Below are 6,019 nucleotides of genomic sequence, written 5' to 3' on the forward strand. Positions count from 1 at the left end.
AGCGCTGGGCAGCACTGGGGATTGCTCCACCACAAGTGCTCCAGTGATTCGGTAAACTTACAAAGATTATATGCTATAAAGTCACACATAGTCGTCGGGTTCCCAGGATTCATTAACGTATGTAAAAGTTCAATCTGTATGCATAGCTGTCTTCTTTAGTGGTCTTCGGGGGTCCTCCAGTGGTCTCCGATGGTCTTCCTCACCTGTCCGCTGGCTGAACTTTGGGTTTCCTTTGCCCATATATAGCCATTGAATTAGCTCATCAGTCCTTTGGCCTTGGACTATCACAAGGGACTGATTTAAACAAGTTCCTCGAGTGCTTGTGCCGAGTCTATGTTATCAATGAATTTACAAGCTTATTCAAGGTCTTTTTCATCCTATCAGGCACCAAGCTGCATTCTTCAAACACCTAAAACTATCGTTGCAGGGGATGAAACCACAAGAAAACAAGGATGCTTACAATTAAGGTCTGAGTCAGGGATTGTCAAGGGTTTAGTCCTTTCAGTATTGATGGGGGCTTCCTCTCCTGGTAACCACAGTGTCACTGAAGTCATAGGCATTGACCGCGTTTTTCCCAGAGTATTTAAGATAATTAGATTTCTAGATGGGATAGAGATCCCGTACCTTTCTGCTTTGGTCTGCATCAGTGCAGTTATTTGTGTCCTGGTATCAATTAGAAAAATTACCGGTCTTTTCCTGGGTCCTACAGCTACTGTACTCTCACATTCAAGGTGAGTTGTCTTACAAACATCCATCCTCCGCTCCCCTCCTCACCTTCGGGGAACGGAGGGTCTAGTTTTCCACCTTTTCCCTAGTCAGCTCCCCCTCAAGAGCTATCAGGGGTGGAGCATCAGGAACTAATCCGGGAGTGGCCTTCTTCCCTGACCATTTCTGTACAAGTTTTTCCAATTTTTGGGTCGCAAGTCCATCCATCAGGTCTCGAGGAATGCCCTTCTGAAGCCCTAGATGCCATAACCCCTGTCGACTTAGGGGTCTCTCTCTCCCGGGATGATTGTTGCGGAGTGGCCTCAAATCCTGGCCCTTCCTAATTGACAGCGGCCGATTGTTAACTTGCCCCTGCAGACCGTACAACCCTTGTTTCGTTTTTTTTTAACAATCCACCAACAGGGCCGTATTTTCTCCCAAAAGTAATTAATTCCTGCGCTACCTCCCCCCCCCCGTCCACACTTTCCTTCCCGACCGCCCATGGTTAGGGGTTATCCCTTCCAGAGTGGCCGTAGTTCTTTCTCCTTCTGAAGTATTTTAAATTTTCCCGTAATTGGATCCCAATGGGTTTCAGGGAGTCAGGGAGTCCCCAGATCAGAGAAGTCATCCTCTCTGGGTCTACAGGCATCATCATCGGGGAACTCTGGTTGGGCTTGAGCTCCCAATCATACATCATTTGCAGACAGGCTGCTTTCTGCACACTTTCCAATAATTGATCCACCATACCTGTTATGGCAAAGGGATCTCCCCTCTCTAAAGGGTTCAGCCCTCCGGCCCAATACGCAGCCCTCTGGGTTAATGACCATGGGGCTCAGCGATTACCTGTAGTTAAGAACACCCCCGGACCCCAATATCCTTCTGCTTCTTCCTCCGACAACAAAATTCCGTCCCCCCCCCGATAGGGAAACTCTCCACACATATTCTGTCTCCGATTCCTTCGGAGTTCTTGCAAAGTCTTTTTTCAACTTTGCTAGTTCAATTGCTGTAAATGGGACTTTTTTGGTGAGAACTTGAGGACGGTAATCGTTATTGTCCTCATACAAGTAGTCTGTTTTAACCAGTAGATACATGTGAGTGAGGCTTTCTACAGTTTCCCTTGCCTTCTGCAAGTCTTCCTGAGGATAAACTTGCCATGCTCCTGTCTCTGGAAGTTTCACCTCTACCTCCGCCAGTGTATCTGCTTCCTTCAAAAGTTGATACCTCAATTCTTCCTTCAGTATGGCATTTTGATTTCTCTCCTCCTGCAACTATCACTTGTTTTCCTCCAATTGTTCCTGCAGTGACTTTATGACCATCTGCAGTGAGTCTATTGTGACATCGGCTTGACAAAGCCTCTGCTTCCTATCTTCCACCGCTGCTGCCAGACTTGCTCCCAGTACTGCACAAATTACAGCTTTTCCTTTCCCCGGTCTAACCCTAGCTTCCTTCTGCAGTACCCTTATCCTGTCTACTACACTTTGCGGTTGATACCAATGTTTTTTCGCCCAATCTTGTCCCTGAAGTGAGAGGCGAGATCGGTGCGCCTCCAAAAGATCATATAGCTTATCTATCCCTTCGGCCGGTGAAGGGACACAATCGTGAGCATTAACTGCCTTCTGAGTGGCCATTTTACCTAACACAAAGGGGCTGTATCGTCCTGAGAGGGTCACACCTTAATGCTGCTCTCCGCTTTTCCCCTTTTCGCCCTTAGGGGCTCACACCTTAATTGTCCTTAACACAAGGGAGCTATAGCCTTCTAAGCGGCCCTTTTACCTAACACAAAGGGGCTGTATTGACCTTAGAGGGTCACACCTTAATGCTGCTCTCCGCTTTTCCCCTTTTCGCTCTCAGAAGGTCACATCTTAATTGTGCACTTTCTGTTCTCCGAGAATCCTGTCCGTGGCGCCAATTTAAAAACGTCACGATCCACTGTTGGGTTGCACAATTTGGCAGAAGTTGAGCCCCCTTGCTTTCTAACCAACCTCAGATAATTCTGGGCGCCTAGGGGCAGCTGGGCTTAACTTCTGAGTGACGTTCAATTGGATGTGTTATCGTGACCAGGTTTGTTGTATTCTCGGGAACAGAATTAAGACTCAAAACGGAGTCAAATGCCAAGTCACTTTATTTGGCCGCCAACAAGTACACAAGAGAAAAGGAGAGAAAGAGGAAAAAAAGGAAAAAGAGAGAGGGAGAGAGTTACAACAGCTACCACCATGGATCTGCAGCGTCCCATTGGTCCGGTGTCTCTTCAGTCCGGTGGGGGAATGTGCCAACTGGTCTCTGCTGGTTCCGCCTTTTATAGCATTGTCGCGTTGCATAGTCAATGTACTGGTTTGCATGGCCGCACCTCCCGCTCGGCAGTGGGGCGCATGCGCAGTATCGTCACGAGAGGATGCTCAACGGTTCCAGAGGGTTCCAGGGGGTCCGAGCCCCCCTCCCATCTGTTGTAAGATGACCCTGGGGCCAGGAGCATGTGCAGAGGACTGGGCCTATGTGCTCCGAGACAACAAGATATAGATAGATATATGTATGTTCCTGTTGGGTAGAACCTCCTCAGTTGCCGTCGTGGTGAAGCCTTGGTAGTCAAGCCATTCTGCCGACAATGTTGACACTAGTTTCTAGTCCCTTACAGTTTGTCATAACCAAAGAAGAAGTTGACCCTAAAGTGAATTCTGCTTTATTCTGATTCTGATGTTCCCGTCATAGTTATGTTTCTAGGTGTCTCAGACATACAAGAACTTCAACTAGTTTTTGTCACGTGTGAGCAAGTGAAGGTCAAAACCAGAAGAGACTTGTTTGAGATGATAATACTAAGACAAAATATTGATATTCAAAACACTTGAAAGTCTCCAGTCATACCAGAAGTTTTATTTTTGTTTCATTTAATTTGTCCCTTTCCCAGTACTAGTAACTTCTGGACTGTTTCCATCAAACTTCTTTATTTCCCTAATTGCAGATTTTAAAAATTGCAATATAAAAACATGAAAAGAAAAGAAAATAGATCTTTTCTTATAAAGTCCTGGGTGTTTTTTTCACAACTGTAGTCAGGGGAAAAAATGCTTTTGGAAGGTGTGTTACTTACCTCTGTGCTCTTGTTTGTTTGCAAATCCTACTTCAGGTTGTTCCAAATTTTTTTTGGATTTCAGATTGCTTTCCTAAAGATGCACTTCTCTCCACTATGTTTCTAGATCTGACAATTATTTAATCAATATGCTTTATTTAAGATTTTTGCATAGATGTCAATTTCTACAAGATTTTAGTTGCTTTGGGAGCATATGATGATGGAATGGGTTTATGCTCAAAGGATGATAAGCAGCTAATTTATATCATAGAATAAGTTCACTTTCAGACACACTGTGTAAGTGATACGTACTTTGTGCATATTACAGATGTTCCATTTCTTCTTCTAGTGAACTTAATTATTTCAGTGGAAGAAAATACTATATCTGCCTTTTTCTCACTAGCTAAACTGCCTTCATGACGCCCTTTCTGATCCTGTAGAACTGGAATGGGATACCATTAGTTTATGTCACTGGATTTGCATTTGGCATGCAAGGACCGTGGGTGGTGTTGCATGTACACAGCAAAAGCACAACTAAGTTTTAGACAGATTTTGGACTTAAAGACAATTTTAAAATACACAAACACCAGATTACATCCCATACTGTTGCTTTCTCTCTATTCCCTTTTCTCAGTATTCCCCTCACTATTTTCTGACTCAATTTTTTCTGAAGATATTTTTCTTTCTCCTTTTATTTTTGTATCTTCAATTCCTTTTATTCTTACCTTAATCGTTTTCTTTCTTTTCTTCTTTTCTTGCCACTTGTTCTTTCCCTTTCTCTGCTATTGTTTTTTTTTCAATTGGAGGATCAAAAAATGTTGCTGGAAAAATCTTACTTTTCCCTAGGTCAGAGCAGCAGCAGTACCATAAGTAGGTCTGATTTTCAGCTCAGTTACAGGTTGTGTAGAAACCTGGCCACTATCAACTTGCACTCACCCTGTACTTCTGGCATGATTTTCTTCCTTTTGCAGAGCATATTCAGTGACAAAGTTACGACATTTTCCTCCATGCATGTATCTAAGAGGTCCAAAGTGATGTAGCCAGGAGTGGTAAGGAAAAGCATCTTGGAAAGGTTGATGCAAATATATTGTGTCAGCTACTGTGCTGTTCTGCACTGACACACAGTGCTGCTGAAGTCCTTCCACTAGTGCATGCTAGAAGAACAAAAGTAGCAAGCTAAATCCTCTGCTGACAAGCTAAACTTCCCACTTCTTCCGCCAGTAGATGCTTGAGTTCTTGGAATCCTTTCTCTGCAGCAGTCCTGAGTAAGGCTTGCTCAAAGTTAAGTGAAAACCATACACCTATACCAGCTCACATGTGGCTGGCAGCAACATGCTTTCCCTTTTTTTTGCCTCTGCTTTATGACTTCTACACAAACCTCATTATTGCTATTATTGTGACTATTCATGAAGCATATGTTGCATGGCATGTTGGATGGGCTCATAACACAGATGTATCTTACATTCTTAGACTGCATGTGATGTCATGACTTTAATTATATTCAGTTGTAAAAATTGTGACTTGCTGCAGTACTGTGCATTACAAAGAGCCTGAAACAGAGCACTGAACAAGCTAATACTGCACCACAGTGAAATCAAAAGGGAAAAATATATCATTCTGTGTATATTCCGGCAGAGATTTCAAAGTTCAGGAGATGTCTATCTAGGCAATGAAAAAGAAAGCTGTCTTTCTGGTCGTCTGTGGCATGGGGACTTCAGCTGTATATAATAGTTTATTTCAGGAGTTTTCAACCTTTTTGTTTCTGGAACTTCGACAGTTCCTTAAAACTTCTGTCTTTTCATATTCCTGGAAGAGTGCAGCACGCAGTACTTCTAAGGTTTGAGATTCATGATGAAATACAATACACGTTAACATTTCCACCTCTTTTAAAGTTCTTAAAGCCTAGGTGCCACCTTCTCTTTCCATGCATCTTCAAGCAGTTCCATCTGGACAGTCAAAGTCAAGGCAAAAGTTTTCATATAAGACTGTGGCACAATATTAGAAAAATTCTAGTTTTATGATGTCTTACATCTGTATGTGATTCACAGCTAATGTAATGATTAGACAACATGCACAGAGGTCATATTTTGGTGTGACTTTCCATTACAGGTATAATACCAGCACGTCTACAACAGTGGCAATGCACCATTTTATGTGTACATGAGCAGTGTATGTGAACCAAGATTAAAACAAGGAATGAGTAGAACAGAACCAGTAAAAGGAGACAGGTATACATGGGGCAGATCGTAACCA

At 43.2% G+C, this 6,019-nt stretch overlaps 1 pseudogene; it reads right to left on the bottom strand.

The window, feature by feature from the left end:
- Positions 1-1,066: 1,066 nt before the first annotated feature.
- LOC135311792 (uncharacterized) lies at positions 1,067-2,333 on the bottom strand (annotated as a pseudogene).
- Between the last annotated feature and the right edge of the window lie 3,686 nt (positions 2,334-6,019).

This window comes from Phalacrocorax carbo, chromosome 2 (assembly GCF_963921805.1).
Source record: "Phalacrocorax carbo chromosome 2, bPhaCar2.1, whole genome shotgun sequence".
Taxonomy (NCBI): domain Eukaryota; kingdom Metazoa; phylum Chordata; class Aves; order Suliformes; family Phalacrocoracidae; genus Phalacrocorax; species Phalacrocorax carbo.